This window comes from Canis lupus, chromosome 25 (genome assembly GCF_048164855.1).
Source record: "Canis lupus baileyi chromosome 25, mCanLup2.hap1, whole genome shotgun sequence".
NCBI lineage: Eukaryota > Metazoa > Chordata > Mammalia > Carnivora > Canidae > Canis > Canis lupus.
In genome coordinates, this window is record NC_132862.1 from 35,365,135 (window position 1) to 35,383,304 (window position 18,170).

General features: G+C 39.9%; 1 long non-coding RNA gene across 1 annotated transcript; it reads right to left on the reverse strand.

The window, feature by feature from the left end:
• Positions 1-11,498: 11,498 nt before the first annotated feature.
• LOC140617491 (uncharacterized) lies at positions 11,499-17,632 on the reverse strand. The gene is made up of 2 exons (XR_012017724.1): positions 17,494-17,632; positions 11,499-15,250 (listed from the first exon to the last, which is right to left on the reverse strand). It is a non-coding gene; the product is annotated as an uncharacterized lncRNA (long non-coding RNA).
• Positions 17,633-18,170: the final 538 nt, after the last annotated feature.

Genomic DNA, 18,170 nt, shown 5'->3' on the forward strand with positions numbered 1-18,170 from the left:
TGTTTGACTGGAATGAGAGGTTATTCAATGATAGGAACTGCCTGAAAAATCAATGATGCCTGGATATGTGGGCAATTATAGAGGAAAGACTTCCTTTGTCTCCCTTCCCCAACAGACACGCTTTAGATGTGAATCACCTGTTCAGATTGCAACCTGTGCTTCTGATCCATCAGCTATAGATCTGAGGCTCCCATGATCCCCTCATGTTTGATTAATTTGCTAGAGTGGTATACAGAACTCAGGAAGTTCACTTACTAGATTACCAGTTATTACAAAGGATATGTGTGAACAGTTAGATGAAGAGATACATAGGATGTAGTTCCAAAGCGTCCTGAGCACAGGAGCATCTGTCCCCTCGGAGTTGGATTGTATTCCCGATACTGTACTTTTCATCCTGTGACTTCTTTATTTTATTTTATAACTAGAAGTTTGTACCTCTCAATCCCCTTCACGTATCTTGCTCTTATCTCTACTCCTTTTCCCTCTGTTAACCAAGAGTTTGTTCTGTGTGTTTCTATCACTTCTTTCTTGACAATCCTTCCCACATAGTTAACATGCCAAATAGGCCTAATTAGTTTAACATCTCCTTCACAAGGTGAGAAACAAATCTTTTGAAATTTCTTTCAGAGACCCCAGAGGAAATCTCAAAGTAGGTTTGAGGGACAAAAAATATTTCATTTTGATTTGATTTTGGGAAGTTGTAAAGAATGCCAAAAGATTTAAAGTTTGATCAAATATAAATAAATCTTTAAAAAAAAAAGTTTGATCAAATAGGATCACAAGTCATTATGAAATAATATTTACCTATTTACCAAAAGTGTTGAGGGAAGGTTTTAAAGGCAAATACAGAAGGTTACATTGTGAACAAAACTTAGCTCTTTTTAATATTGAAAAGATTCAGTTCTGTCATAATCAAAGACCTGATAAAGACAACACGAAGCACAGGAAATTATTTTGTCAAGACGCAAAATCTTTGCTTTCCAGACAGTTACACACACACACACACACACACAGAAAAACCTGTCAAGATCTCTTTCCAAGAAAACTGTCATCTAAAAAAAAAGACAGCTCGTGTAGCTCAGCGGTTTAGCGCCACCTTCAGCCCAGGGTGTGATCCTGGAGGCCTGGGATGGAGTCCCAGGTCAGGCTCCTTGCATGGAGCCTGTTTCTCCCTCTGCCTGTCTCTGCCTCTCTCTCTGTGTGTGTGTCTCTCATGAATAAACGAAATCTTTAATAAAAATAAGTAAGTAAATAAATAAATACATAAAATTATTTAAAAAAAAGGAAAAAATCTGTCATCTTTATAGACAGAAAAGCAAATTCTAATTTTGCACTAGTGTACTGTTTTATATTAGGGTTCATTCTTTAAAAACATAAACAAATCTACTCCAATCATGGCCAATTGACCACACATAAAATGTCTTTTCAGAATTTCTTTTCTACAAACTTTCTACAATGTTTTTGCATCCATTACAGTTTTGTCCTATATATTTTCATTCTCAGTTTGGAACAATCAGTCATTCTACTTTAGGACAAAATGACTCCCTTTTTCTCTTAACAAAAGCATGTCCTTTATACATTTCCTTATCCTAAGGAATTCCTTATCCATAGAAATTACTATGTTCAGTAATTAACCTTTCAGAGTTTTATCTTATTTGGAAATGATCTAGATAGTCCATGACTATCCATCATTTACCTTGACAGTGTCACTTTAAGGTTTCAAGTTACCAAAAAGATGTTGGAAGTGATTTTTAAACAATTATGTATAGATTAGTCATGAAAATTTCAGAAGACGTTAAACAGCTATTTTCTGATGTTATTCTCTTTGCTGACAAATTCTGTAACAAGAGAACAAGAGCTAATTAGACTTTTAGTGAAGCCAGGTAGCATAAAGTTTGTGTGTCTGTATTGTACTTAATGCTGATAACTCAGAAGACATGCCAGTTTTTACTAAAGTAATAAAACATAGTAGCTTTCATTAACTGAACATTATCCTACATCACTTGAACTTGAAAGACATTTGAGTTTTTTCCTTATTTCTGAAAAAAATAATTGATGGATATAAACCCGTATTTTACTTCATGCTAGTTAAAAAGAGTTATTTTACAAATTAATTTTGGCAATACCATCTGGAGGCAGAGAAATCACAAATCTATACATCCATAACTAGACATACATCAACATACAGACAGACACAAACAGATCTTATAACTTGTATTTAAAACTTTTAGGCATGAGACAGGTTCACTGATACAGAAATTTATAGTTTATGAAAGAAGAGATGCAACCTGTGTTTCTGGCAGAAGAAATAAGTTTACTTACTCATCTAGCATAAGCTTTATACTAATATTTATGAAGACTTTTAAGATTTTTTTTTTATTTGCGTAACTTCTAATTTGATTCATCTTCCAGCTCCCCTCTTCAGATAAGAATTATCTCCCTGAAGTTTGCATTTCAAAGAGATGGCTTTGGGTTCCTAGAGGAGACTAGGTCAAAAATTTACATCTCAAAGGCACAGAGAAAGGATGTAAGTTTTCTCTAAGAAGGTGTTATATTTCCAATGTCTGGATGTTTTACAACACCTACAAACTTTTTGAGATGAATAGGGAAGGTTTGGGGATTATGAAAAAGGATTGATAGGCTTTGAATTGCTTCTAGTGCTGCATTTCTATTATTATAAAACAAGCACAGTTTTGTTTTGTTTTTTTAATTCCTTAGAGAATTGGGTTGTGACCTGAAAGACATCAAGGGGCTGACAGATCCATCTTAATTGTTATTTTATTTTATTTTATTTTATTTATTTTATTTTATTTTATTTTATTTTATTTTATTTTATTTTTAAAAGAATGCATTTATTTATTTGGGAGAAAGCGAGAGGGAAAGAGAATTGGAAGGGGAGTGAGGGTAGGGCAGAGGGAAGAGGAGAAGCAGGCTTCCCGCTGAGTCAGGAGCAATGCTGTGTGGCTTGATCTCAGGAATCCAGGATCCTGACCTGAGCCAAAGGCAGACACTTAACTGGCTAAGCCATCTAGGTGCCCCTAAACTGTTTCTTCATATCAGGGAGAAGATTTCCAACTAAGATGGAAATCAAAAGCTTTAGAGCTGCATGTCTTAGGATTGTTTTAGTAAATCCTTCCACAATGACTTCAGAATGTTTTTTCTTTCAAATGAAAGGTATATTTTAAAATGATCTAAAACCAAAATCAGGGACACCTGGATAGCTCTGGGACGCCTGGATAGCTCAGAGGTTGAGCATCTGCCTTTTGTATTATGAGCTCCCAGAATATTTTGACCATTCCTTTTATCAGACTGGTTGCAACTTAAACCAGATTGGATCTCACCTAAACCAAACTGGTTCAGTGTCAGACCTCAGGTAAATAAAATTTTCTTTTAAGGGGGGGGGGGGACAAAAGGGAGGGAGAAAGAAAGAGAGAGAGGAAAGAGAGCTGACTTTGGTACGAATTCCTGCCCTTTGCCAGCTTCTGCTAGTTTTCCCAGGATCCCATCTGCAGGTTCCAGAAGGAGTGGGGTGTCCCAGCAGGTCCCATCTGGATCATCAGAAACTGTAGGAGAGGAAAAATAATGTTTCCTCTACCCTTCTGAGTTCTTGGCTGAGACTCCTTTTTCTCTAGGGCACCTTATAAATGCATAAGCTTATCTCCATTAAAAGTCTCCCACTGTGTAAATCGTTATTCAAGATTATCTCACAAAGTTAACCTACTTGTTCAGACAAACGTAAGTTCTGTGTTCATAGTTTTTATACTTATGACTAGCTGGGGTCCTAGACTCTTTGGACTTGGAAGCAAGCTTTCCTCTCTTTCTCCCTCCTTTTTTCTTTTCCCTTAAAAGAAAATTTTATTTACCTGAGGTCTGACACTGAACCAGTTTGGTTTAGGTGAGACCCAATCTGGTTTAAGTTGCAACCAGTCTGATAAAAGGAATGGTCAAAATATTCTGGGAGCTCATAATACAAAAGCTTTGGAGCTCATAGATCTCAGAGGGACTTACTCGTGACCCCCAGATGCAGCAAGAAAGCAATGAGCACAGTGAGCTCTGTGTGCACCTATGTTTCATTGTTCTCAAGGATTGGGTTGGTGCGGGGAGCAGCTCCGGGAAGAGGATTCTCACTACTGACACCAGAATTGTAAAAAGTTTAACAGAGGCATATTAACAATTCTAAAAGTTTATTTGAACAAAAATGGACTCAAATTGCCCGAACCAAAAAACATTGGGAGTACTCCACCAACAGGAACTAGGGGAAAGACTGGTATACAGAAGACAGGAAGCAAAGCCAGGAAATTGACTGGCTATAGGTTTAGTTGTTGCATTATTTGGGAAAGCTTAGGTGGCTCTTGGTGATTGGTTGTCCTTGGGTTTTAGTTTCTTAACCTTGAGGCATTACAAGCTTAGATTTTGGTATGCTTCCATAGATTACTAAGGCATTAAAGCCACTCCAGCCTAATAGTCTCCTTGCTTAATTAATTTGACAGGGGGTTAGGACAGAAACATGGGGGCTATTGGTGAGAAGAAATGTGGGTTGCTCACCCAAATCAAATCTTCAGCCAAGCCTCCTCGACTTTTGAGACACCATCTCCCTCTTTTTCCTTTTACCCTCTTGGTCAGTCTCCCACTCACATTCTTCCATGTTGAGATTGTACCTCCCACCCCTTTCAAATTCTGGTATATTTATTATTTCCTAAAATTCTTCCCCAAATATAGCACAGAAAGTTCTCCAGTGGAGAGAAATTTTCTGGTAACAACTAATAACCCATTTTGAAAATACTGTGTAGAGCTACTGCTATTTGAACATGGGTACATAAAGTAGGTCACAAAAGGGTTGAGTTAAGGGGCTATGAGTCAAGCAAAAGAGGTGCCAATTGAGTGTGACCTCTACTGAGATGACAGTGGCCCAATTGGTTCTCCCTTTGGAACTTCAAAGCATACTGTAGCTTTCCTTCACAAGCATTCATTGAGTAGTCAATCATGGAATGGTCATCTTCCTCAAAAGCACAATAAAAAAAAAAAAAGATTGAGTGTGCACCCCAAAGTGTAAATAGTTATCTCATAAATGTGTTTCTTCTGATGATGAGGAGGATAGACACTTCCTGAATACTTTCCATGTGACAGGTATTATTCTAAGATTTTATAGATGATATCTCATTAAATCATCACAACAACTTTATAAAAGAAGTACTATCGTTACCCTCATTTTACAGATAAGGAAACTTAAGTGAGGAGATATAAACTTTCCCGAAGTTGTACAGCTTGTAAGATTAAAACTAAGGCAATATGGCTTCAGATCTCCATTCTGAACTCCAGCATGAAGGACAATGGTAGCTTCACCCCTTTCCCAGTCACAGGTTCTCTGCGGGTGTCTCAGGTCACCATATTGATGGCAGCTTAAAGTCTACAGAAATTTGATGGGAGTATCAGATTTCACTCATTGAAGAAGTTTGTCCTCAGGGAGAACTGGAGAAAGGTAACCACTCCTTATCTAAAACTCTGAGAAGTGGCTAGCATTCAGAAGACTTTAACTGCCATTTTAATTACCCGTCTACTCTTGCCTGGTTTGGGCAAGTCAACTGAAAAGGGCATGTCTTCCTGAACTCTACCTCCCTGCTGTGGAGGCAAAAAGCTTTTTCTTATTTCTCCTTTTTCACTAGCTTCACTATTTGGGAGAAGTTTGGAGAGTCATTGAGTTCAGTCAGGTTAAGCTTTGCACAGGGAGAAATGCTCATCTTTTCTTCTGACCACTCTTATGCTAAGTAGGTCAGTTTTACTTTTCCTCAGGGTTTCAGGGCAGATCTTTATAACAAAGTCTATAAACTTAGTATAAATATAGTCGGCTTTCCCTAACTTTCTGGCAATACTTAGGTGGTTTGCCTACTATAGTCTCTGTATTTAAGCCCCTGGAACCAACTCTCAAGCACCTTCAACCACAGCCACCTGACACATTTAATTGCGAGCACTAGTGACCTCCTCAGACATTCCGTAGATTATGTTCTTGTTCTCAGTTCCCTGACATCTTAATATTAGTTTTGTGAAGGATAGAATTGTCTTTCCTCTTGGGATCAAAATTGTATCTCCTAAAAACACTCTCATTTTCTGGTAATTATTTCCATCACTAGCTAAATGGCCATTCCTTAGCTCTATCACCTACTCTAACATGTTAAACAATGGCTCAGATGGCAGGTCCAGGTTTGGAGAATAATTTTAACCTTGTATCCAAGATTCTGACAATACTGCTCCTCCATCTTCAAGAAGTGCTTTAATTTTCACACTTTTTTTCTGAAATGAAAGTCTTATATTCAAGACCCACCAAAGAATATTCTTCAAATGATTGTTGAACAGAGTTGTATGTTTCTTTCATCTCCTTCTGGACAATCTTACATGTAATTTTCAAACTGTCTCATTCTAGTCCACTAGACACAAATCACCAGGGACTTCTGAGATTGCTCACCCAACTGTACACCAGAGTAATACCTAGGTTGATCAACCATCTGATTGCCTGGTACTGAGGTATTTCTCAGAATGTGGGACTTCCACTGCTAAAATATTAAAATAATCTGGTTTCAGTGCTAGGAATTATAATATACCACAGATCTGATTTGGGCCACAAAAGGTAATTTGGGAGGGGGTGGGAGGTGGAGCAACATACAAGGATTATGAGTCCATATTTAGGTATAAGGGGGAAAAGTAATATGATGCATTATTAAGGGTCCTGGTAGGAAAAATATGGCATGATAAAAAATAATTAATTGAGGAGGACCTAACTAGAAACTTCTTAAAAGGAATAGATAGGATTAAGGGAAATCAACTAGAAATAGTTCAGTACCCTCTCACTTTACCCCCACCCCTGCATTCACCTTGGGCTAAGAAGAATGGGGAAATTTCTAAACATCTTGGGCTTGAGGAGGTAAAGAGAAGAAATGGTTACCAGAACTCAACCTAGAGGGATTAGCTATAAGTCAGGGCCACTAGATAGGATCTGCTGCCTTTAGTAAAGTGACCCAGTCAACCCATAAGAAAAGATCCTTGGAAATAAATGCCCCAATTCAATCTCCTCTGATCTCCCTTCTTCTGATCTCCTGCCAGGGCCTCCTATTGGCTGGATACAAGTGGAATCCAGGGGCAAAGAAGTCTGCAGAAGCTTCCCAGAAAGGTTAGCCCCCTGTGGTACAGAACAGGGAAGAAAAAGGTGGAGAATGGATCTAAGAGACAAACACAAATACAAGTAATATTATTTGAAGAACCTATCCCATCAAAGTTGTAAGAAGTTCAGTCACTAGTGGAACTCATACAGAAGTTCATACATTAATCTGCTTTCTCTTCTCACCCATGTCCCATCCATCTAAGACCTTTATTAGAGTAAACTAGTCTACACTGTATTCATGATTGCTGCTGAGATGGGCATTATCCAAGCTTGCAAGAAAGTCCAACTTCTGTGATTGAATTATGGAATTCATGGCAGTTTTTACCAGAGTTGAGAACACAGAGGGACATGATGCTACCCACATATGCCCACCATCCAGACAGCTTCCACACTATGAAGTCCTTCCAGGGGGCTCTAGAGGGAGCAGGTCCCAGTCCCAGTTATCCATAGTTCACTACTGTCCTCTTCCCAGTCTTGAGAATCTTGTGTTGGCTCCTGCTTTTACATATCTTTTTACAAGGACACTAGGTCTTCTCCCCTTCCACTCAAAACATCTTCACATATTATCTTTTTTTTTTAATTTTTAAAATTTATTTATGATAGTCACACAGAGAGAGAGAGAGAGAGAGAGGCAGAGACACAGGCAGAGGGAGAAGCAGACTCCATGCACCGGGAGCCCCACGTGGGATTCGATCCCGGGTCTCCAGGATCGCGCCCTGGGCCAAAGGCAGGCGCCAAACCGCTGCGCCACCCAGGGATCCCCACATATTATCTTTAGTGGATTTGTGAGGCTTTTTAAAATATATATATTTTTTAATTTATTTATTTTAGGGAAAAAGAGAGAGGAGAGAGAGTGGGAGAGAGAGGTTGAGAGAGTAAGGAGAGGGAAAAGCCGACTCCCTGTTGAGCATAGAGCCTGATCCAGAGCTAGATCCCAGGACCCTGAGATTATGACCTGAGCCAAAATCAAGAGAAGGATGCTTAACTGACTGAGCTGCCCAGGCACCCTGGATTTGGGTCTTTATAATATAAGAGAGGGCTTCTTGAGCAGCTTTTGTTGCCAGTCTTGCCAACTACTAACCACCAAAATCTTGGAACAAGGAAGAAGAAAATCACAGGAAAAAACCAGTTGTTCAGAATTCTGGTTCTTCTATTGCCACATAAGTAACATAGCCTGACTTACATAAATCATATTGGAAATTTAAATTGTATTGGGTACAATAGCAGAGGGGAGATTGAGATTGAATAGAAACTCCTAGCATTAAGATACAGGAGAATAGGAGTAGCCATAGCTAAACAGCATAACATATACCTTTATTATAACATACTTCTTCACCTTGACAATCATCACAAAGAGATGTTTTTAGCTTAGTGGGTTTTTTTTTCCCACAATGGCAGAATAATAATAATTTTAATACATTTACCCTCATACACACACAAATCATGACCCTCAACGACTACTAAAACAAAAACAAAGTAACCTCCTCAGAATACAAATGAAACCATTCTACTTCATTCTTTCAATTTGGCTTTAAAAATTAGCCTATCTGAATTTAAGTTTTTCCTGCTAATATTTCATAACTCTGAGTTTTTTTTTCATTTTCCATGTAAACTCTCATTGTGCAGACTCCTAGGATGGTAATACTCTAAATTTAAAAATTTCTGCTTTCATCTTTACTTTTTATTATTATTTTTTTAAGATGTTTAAGATTTGTTCATGAGAGACACAGACAGAGGCAGAGACATAGGGAGAGGGAGAGGTAGGCTCTTTGCAGGGAGCCCTATGCAGGACTCAATCCCCGGACCTGGGATCACGCCTGAGCTGAAGGCAGACACTCAACCACTGAGCTACCAAGGCATCCCTGCTGTCATCTTTAAAAATTCTAAAAGAGCAGGGCACTTGGGTGGCTCAGACAGTTAAGTAGCCAACTCTTGATTTGGGCTCAGATCATGATCTCAGGGCCATGAGATCAAGCCCCTTGGTCAGCTCCTGCTCAGTGGGGAGTCTGCTTGAGATTCTCTCTCTCCCTCTGCACCTCCCCCTGCTCCCCATATGCTCTCTCTCTTTCTCCCTCACAAAATAAATAAATAAATAAATAAATAAATAAATAAATAAATAAATAAATAAAATCTTCAAAAAATTTTTTTAAAGAACTCTAGAACTGTTCCATTAAAAAAAAAAAAACAGAATATTTATCGTGTGACTAATCCTTGAAATCCTTCAGATAAACCAGATGTTGCAACAGCTGCCCTCTTGGGTTTAGGTGTTGTTCCTTCATGGAATGCAGGCCTGAATCTGCGGTATACAATTTTTAGGTGCTTCATTTCATCAATCCCAGTGGTATTTTAGCCACATTTGCCACAGATCAACTTCTGAAGGCAATAGGCCTTAGAGCCACAGCAGTGACACAACTAGGGTGCCTTATTGTGATGCTTTCCAAGTGATGACATCCCCTTCATCATCTCCTTTCTGCCTTTGAGACCAAGACTAAATTCGTTCCATTTTTACCGGTGAGACTACTCTTTTATAATTGACTCCTTTTCAGGATGAATAGCATAATAAGTCAAAGAAGAAAAAATTGGCTGGGAGAGTCAAGATGTTGAAAATCACTGTAAGATGCCTAACCAGGATTGCAATTAAAGGAAAGATTATTTTACTAAAACAATTTTTGAAAATATATTTCATGTCTCAAAGCAAACAGTATTAGGTGGATGTATTTGTGGAAATTTGCAACACATTTATATGTAATTATAAATTGTAGTAAAATACAATCTAGTTAGGACACATAATACTTATTTTTGTTTAAATTCAATCATGTGACAAAATGACTTTGAGGTATCCCTATTTGGGAAGGTTCTAAAGACAATCTTTGTGGGCAGGAAGTTGGTGTGGGATACTCTTGACTTACTGTGAAAGGCTTAGAGGGATGTGCTTAATTGGTATTCTATTATCCGGATTTGACAGGAGCAGAAGTCTGCTCTGGAGGGTGTTACATACTTCATTCCATCACTCAACTCTTTGTTATCATTCAAATTCAAATTCTTCAACAGTCTATTAGAAGACCAAGACCAATTGGAACAAAGGATTCAGGTAAACGCCTAATAAAAAGAAGAGGACTAGGGGGATGCCTGGGTAGCTCAGTAGTTGAGTGTCTGCCTTCCCCTCAGGGCATGATCCTGGAGTTGCAGGATCCAGTCCCACATCGGGCTCCTTGCATGGGGCCTGCTTCTTCCTCTGCCTGTGTCTCTGCCTCTCTTTGTCTGTCATGAATATATAAATAAAATCTTTAAAAAAACAAACAAACAAAAAGAGGACTATGTGGGGCACCTGGCTGGCTTAGTTGGTAGAGCATGTAACTCTTGATCTTGGGGCTGAGAGTGTGAGCCCCACATTGGGTGTAGAGGTTACCTTCAAAAAAAAAAAAAAGAGGACTAGAAATAGTTTGCTCAGAGTGCAGTGAGTTCTAGAGATCTAAACACTTGAAAGTCTGGAGGCCGAGAAAAATTAAGGCCATTCCACCTCAAGTTTAGCATTAGCACAAGTACAGCCATCTTAGGCCCCTATGAATAAGAGCTGAACTTTATAGGAAAAACTGCTGAATGTCCTCAATGTCCTCGCAGGGAATCCCATATCAGAAAGACAACAGACCACACATCCGTGGTAGAAAGTTCCATATTAGAATGAGAACAGAGCTCAATGCCCTTGAAAGCCCCATATCAAAATGTACACAGAACTTGAGAAATTCCTCCATCCCTTCTGAAAATCTCCTAGACCAGCCTATAAAAAACCCAGCTGTAACCCACTTCGGGGTCCAAGTCCCTGCTCCGCTGTGTCCGGTATACTTGGTCCCAAGCTCGAGCTTGCTAATAAACCCTCGTGTGCTTGCATCGGTGTCGGCTCCTTGGTGGTTTCTCAGATTCGCAATCTTGGGCACAACAGAAAGAGGTAGCTATTACTCCCCTTGTTTACTTTTAATTCATAGTATCAAATTAGGTACACTCTCATACTACACTAGAAAAATTTGCTACTTCATAATAATGTTTTTCTTTGACATTGTGAATTTATCATATGGAAGTCAAAATCCTGATGGTACTTAACTAATCTTTCCCTCCTGTGGTTTTATTATGAGCTAGTTTTCTCCTTACCCTCACAAATTTTCTCATTCTCAGTTTCTACTCCAAAGTTCCCCTGTTGGGGGAGTATCACAAAGTAAACATGTGTCTCCAAAAACAAAATAGATGACTACAGAGAGCAGTTAGAGATGCTAATAAAGCTCATCTCTCAGATGGGGGGGGGGGGAGGAGAGGAGAAAGAATTTTGAAGAGCAAAAATTGACAAGAGATCTTTTTTAAAAGATACTATTTATTTATTCATGAGAGACACAGGCAGAGGGAGAAGCAGGCTCCACGCAGGGAGCCCGACATGGGACTCGATCCTAGGTCTCCAGGATCACGCCCCAGGTTGAAGGCAGGCACTCAACCGCTTAGCCACCCAGGGATCCCTGACAAGAGATCTCTTGAATGCTTTCTCTTTTTTCTTTTGTGGGTTGAGGAATTATTTCGCAGAATAGCTTATCTACCTGCCCCCCTCCAAAACAAACAAACAAACAAACAAACAAACAAACTCGTAAGGCATTAGATCTCCCAGACAAGAGTTTAGATTAGAGATCCAATTATATTTAATTTTTGACCAAGTAAAGATATAAAGGGAGGTAATGAAGATGAAAAGGAATATAGACAGTGGATTAGAACAAGAAAAAAACAAGAGAATTAATCTGTGTAGAAAGAGACAGAGGAAAGCTTTTTCAGGAAGAAGAGAATATATGTTATGCATTGTTTTAGAGAATTAGTTCCAAATGCTATAAACTAAAATTGCACACAGCTGTTTGATTTCCTCTCCAGGGGTCCTCACTGGAAACATGAACATCTTCTAGTGGCTAGAGGGTCTTGCTCAGTGGATTCTTCTTCTTCTTTCTTCTCCTTCTCCTCCTTCTTCTTCCTTCAACTTAGAAGGGGTGAGTTCAAGAGTTGAATGCACTACCAATTGAGCCAGCTAGGTGTCCCATCAGCTGATTTTAATCTGAGGTGAGTTTCAGAGTGTTCACAGATTTCTATGCATGTTTCTTACATTTTACCAGATTCCAATTCTTATGTGCTTAATCAAAGAGGAGAGTTGAAACACTGCTAGATTAAATGTCAGAGCAATGGGGATTTTTTTCAACCAGAATTGTCAAGAGGATTTGTACGACTCAATGTGGTAGCCACTTGCCACACTGAGCACTTTAAGTGCAGCAAGTCCAAATTAAGAGGTGCTGTAAGCTTAAAATAAACACCAGAGTTTAAAGACATTACCAAAGGAAATAAGAGAGAATGTAAAATAGATAATTAGTAACTTTATATTGGTTAAATATTGAAATGATAATACATATTTTGGATATATCAGGTTAAGGAAAACATTAAAATCAATTATTTAATCCATTTCTTTTTCCTTGCTTATTATGGCTGCCACAAATGTTAAAATTATATACATATGTCTCATATTTGGGGCTCTAGTTATATTTTGGTTATACAGTGCTTGTCTAGACCAAAAGTTCCTTTAATGCAGGGACCATTCTGGTCTTGATATGCATGATATCTTTAGCATCTAATTTGAATGGCCAATAAAAGTGTTGGCATAATTACTGAATACCAATGACAGACTTATAGTCAGGTTATCTCCTCCCCTGGAAGGAGAAGAACATTCCTGTAGACAATGATAAATCTTTGCTCTCTTATTTTTCCAGTTTGTTTGTTTTTTTTTCAATCCCAAACTGCCCATTTCCCCCCCTCTGTTGTTTTAGGATCAATCAGGTTTAGATGAGTGCCGATTTTCAGTCTCAGATATGCTAATATAGCAATGCTTGCTTACTTTAAAGATCTAGTTCCATGAATGGCTTAAACTCCCCTTAATCTCCTTCAGTCAATTAATTGTATTTTCCTCCCTAATGTGATATGCTGGATAGTCTCTTGACAACTCAGCATCATCCTTAACCTCTTTAAAGGCAGGAACTGTACTTCCAGAATCTCCTTCCCTGTAGGATTCCAGGTTGGATTCTGTCAACGAAACTAGTTCAAGATTTAGAAGGCAGAAGAGAAGGATGTCATTGTTTTCCAGAGTTAGTTACTGGAAGACGCATGGACAGATGAAGGTTCAAAGCTGCGTACAGATAAACTTCTTGAGGAATTCTAGCATCCATGTTGCTCATTAAGATAGCTGATATGGGTGATATGTTGAAGCTAATAAAGTCGTGATTTAAGGGCTCCTTTCTTGACTTCTAAGACTGGGAAAGTGACTTGACAATTTTGTATTCATTTTTTCTTTCTTTCTTTCTTTCTTTCTTTCTTTCTTTCTTTCTTTCTTTCTTTCTTTCTTTCTTTCTTTCTTTTTTTTTTTTAAAGATTTTATTTATTCATGAGAGACACACACAGAGAGAGAGTCAGAGACACAGGCAGAGGGAGAAGCAGGTTCCATGCAGGGAGCCCGACGTGGGACTCAATCCCAGGTCTCCAGGATCACACACTCTGGGCTGAAGGCAGGCGCTAAACCGCTGAGCCACCCGGTCTGCCCCTCATTATTTTTTTCTTAAAGAGAGCTATGTAAATTACATAAGCTTTAAGTCTCCCTAAACCAGGCTGTAGCTTTGAATGGTTGAGAGCCTCCTAGAGAGATCCTGTGACTCTGGTGGCTTTGGGAGAGTTCTCGAGAACCACTGGCTCTGGAGCTGGATTCCAAGATCTTCAATGGTCCTCTTGGATTTTTCTCTCTCACCCCCACCCCACTACAGACCTTCTGGAAGTTGTAGAAGCTCTAAGTCCCTTCACACTAGGAAGAGTGGCTTTTACTTTCATAATGGAGTCAATCATTGCTTAAAAATGATTGATCCAGGGATGCCTGGGTGGCTCAGTAGTTGAGCATCTGCCTTCGGCTCAGGACATGATCCTGGGATCCGGGATCGAGTCCCACATCGGGCTCCTTGCAAGGAGTCTGCTTAGTCCTTGGCCTGTCTCTCTCTCTCTCTCTCTCTCTCTCTCTCTCTGTGTGTCTCATGAATAAATAAATAAAATCCGTAAAAAAATGATTTCTGCCAACAATCAGGTTACAACTCATTTTTTGTTGTTGCATTTAATCTCAAAGTTAGGAAATAACTTATTTATTTATTTATTTATTTGTTTGTTTGTTTATTTAAAGATTTTTATTTATTTACTCATGAGAGACACACAGAGAGAGGCAGAGACACAGGGAGAGGGAGAAGCAGGCTCCATGCAGGGAGCCTGACATGGGACTTGATCCCAGGTCTCCAGGATCAGGCCCTGGGCTGAAAGCGGTGCTAAACTGTTGAACAACCGGGGCTGCCCCTCTTTTTCTTTTTTTTTTTTAATGACATTCTTTTACAATGGAAATGATAGTGAAAAAATTTATTTAACATCACATGAAAAAAAAAAGAAAATCGTAGTGCAAACTTCAGTTTAGTACACACTGGAAACTCATAGTATAGCATTTTGGCACATAGTGTGCGCTTGGTAAATACCTGCTAAGTGGGTGTGTGAGTTAGTGAGTGAATGAAAAAGACTTTCTATGTTCCTATCCAAGTTGCTCTCTAGTTATGATAATTAAGACCTTAGGCTGCCTGGGTGACTCAGTGGGTTAAACATCCAACTCTTTATTTCAGCTCTGGTCATGGTCTCAGGGAGGTGAGATAGAGCCTGTGTTGGGCTCTGTGCTCAGGGTGGAGTCGGCCTGAGATTCTCTCTCTCCCTCTCCCTCTGACCTTCCTTCCCCTCTTGCATGCCTGTGCACTCACATGCGCCTATGCACTCTCTCTCTCTAAAATAAATAAATAAAAATCTTAAAAAAATAAAACAACATAGATTTTGTTTGTTCTAACTAATTATCTCTGGATTTATTTAGCACAATACCAAGAATTACCAGCTGCTCACTGCTTTTTTCTTGGATGAAAATGATGAGTAGCTTTGGGAGCCATTCCAGCACAAAATTCTAGGAAATCCCAGGATGCATCTGTAAGTATTTTAGGATCTTCCAGAGGTTGGAGACCACACCTGTTAATTAGGAAATATTTTCCAAGGGTGAATATATACACAGGTTTCCCTTGCTATTGGAATGTAGAGTGTTTCCACGAACCTAAAGTGGTAGCAAGACACAATTATCATTTATTTATATGGAAACATTTCTGAGCATTCCCAGACCCAAAAAATAACCTCTCTTGGGCTTTTATGATACCTTAGGATACATCTTGCTAACAGATGCACAAAATAAATCAAGATAAAACACAGATGCTCACAGACACAGTTCAAAACTATGGCAGATCCAAACTGAGATGCTGAGTGTGCTTCCTGGGGCAGGAGCTTGGCAGGGCCACTCTCACTGCTCCGGGTGCACACTGCTCTCCAAGGACTTGCTCCCAAACAAATGCTGAACACTTTTTTTCCCCCTGCATTTTTCATAGAAGCGAAATCCTCTCTCAATTTCTTTCTGTTAGGTGAAAACAGGTACTAATGTAGGTCTTTTGTGAAAGTGAAATGGCTTGACAAGAACTGTTGAAAAGCAGAGGGGTACCTGCATATATTTTTATAAAGGGCTTGAGTATTAATTAGATTGGAATTTGAAGAGTTCAAGCCCTCTCATCTTTTTTCTTGCAATCCAATTCTACATGGTAAACAGCAGTGATAATCATTTTGTTGGATAAGAAAGTCAATGACCAGTTCATACCAGAATCAATCATGCTTATAACTTAAAGACTAGAATCTTTAAAATCAAGAAATAGGGGATCCCTGGGTGGCGCAGCGGTTTAGCGCCTGCCTTTGGCCCAGGGCATGATCCTGGAGACCCAGGATCGAGTCCCACGTCGGGCTCCCGGTGCATGGAGCCTGCTTCTCCCTCTGCCTGTGTCTCTGCCTCTCTCTCTCTCTCTGTGTAACTATCATAAATAAATAAAAATTAAAAAAAAATCAAGAAATATATTAATCGTGCTTAGTATTTGACCAGGATTTTAAAATATATGCACATGAACATTACCACACTCTCCATATTGAAGTCAAACTAAAATATAAACCTAACATTTAGATGTTTGTAATTTTTTTTAAAGATAGATGTTTGTAATTTTTAAAATACAGAAGCACATGGAAAAGGAAAAAAATCCATATTTGGTTATTTTTTTCTGAGAACTTACTTTCTTAAAATCTTTTTTTTTTTTTTTTAAGATTTTATTTATTCAAGAAAGACAGAGAGAGAGAGAGAGAAAGAGAGGCAGAGACACAGGCAGAGGGAGAAGCAGGCTCCATGCCGGGAGCCCAATGTGGGACTCAATCCCTTGGGATCAGGCCCTGGGCTGGAGGTGGCGCTAAGCCCTTGAGCCAGCCCGGGTGCCTGAGAACTTACTTTCTTTAACTAATATTTTTTCATGATTGGAGTAAGTAATAAGGCTGGATAGTTTCATAATTATTGATAACGAATGTGTTGATAAGTTTGGAAAATTTTGGCCTTTTTGTTGATTTGTTTCAATTTAGTAAACATTTACTGTGTTCTAGGTCTATGCTAGGTAGTGTGTTAGCCAGTGGGGATACAATGATGAGATACACTTGATGGCATCCCACTGGAGGCAGCTACAAAACGGACAATTCCAGGGGAAGAAAATAGGTAAATGATTCAGGAGTCTAGGACAAGAAGAAAATGAGCTTTGGCTGGACCAGACCCTGACGTTACATATGACAATCTCATCTCCTTTCCATAGCACCTTTGAGAAACTCTCATAAAAGAGGAAACAAAAAATAAAAAAATAAAAATAAAAATAAATAAAAAATAAAAGAGGAAACACTCTCCCTGACATTGCACACTTAGCTTAAATAAACTCCCTCAATAAACAACAATACTAGAATTTATACCTAGGTCTGTCTGGACCGTTTAGGCAAAGAATACCGAATACTCCTAAATTCCAAATAGCCACTGGGTAAGGGTCCTAAGCAGCCCCTCTGGCCATGTGCGTCTAGCATAATCCAGTGCACTCTGTAAAGGCCACGTGGACCCTTCAAACTGGGAATATCGTCTATTGGGTGATCTGTTTCTCTGCACCTCTCATCTCTGAGGTTAAGAGGGCTCAGTTGCTTAAGGTTTTATCAGCTGAGCAATGCAACTGAGGCAGAAGGGAGGATGTGAAGTTATCCAGTTTTCTTCCCCAAGTACAGCATTTAATACACATTAACAGCCCATTAGCTGGCACCGTGAACTTGGCGTACAGTCTGGTATTTACATGGATCCTCTGACGTTTGCACCTCAGTTTCCTTACCTGTGAGTTATAGATGAAATCATCCGTAAGTTTACCTCCTAGGAATAAGCAGCCAAGTTAGAGGTTAGATTTTTGTCTCATTTGTAATTGTGTCAAAAACAGCTTCTGGTGGGCAGCCCAGGTGGCTCAGCGGTTTAGCGCCGCCCTCAGCCGGGGGGGGGGGGGGGGGGGGTACGGGGTGTGATGCTGGAGACCCGGGATCGAGTCCCACATCGGGCTCCCTGCATGGAGCCTGCTTCTCCCTCTCTCTCTCTCTCTCTGTGTGCGTCTCTCATGAATAAATAAATAAAATCTTAAAAAAAAAAAAGTTTCTGGTACTTCTTACTCGTCGGAAGACTACATAGGGCTTTGGGAGAGAGAAGCGCCACGTAACGGGGCTCCCCTCGGTTGCTTCGCCCCCAGGTCGGCGTCGGGGGTCACGAGGTCGCGAGGAGGGAGCCCCGCCGCCCCTGCAACAAAGGACGCGCAGCGCGGGCTGCCCGGGAAGCTCCAGGCCGCGGGGCACGGCCCAGGCGCCGCTTTCCCCGACCTCCGCCCGGGCCCCTGCGCTCCAGGCCCCCGCCCCGGCGGCTCGGAAAGGGCTTCGGGCGCCTTTAAATGCTAATGAGCGCCGTGCCCAGCTCCGAAGCCAAGTTTCCCCACCCTCTTCCCTCGCCCGCCCTTCCCTCCCGGGCCGG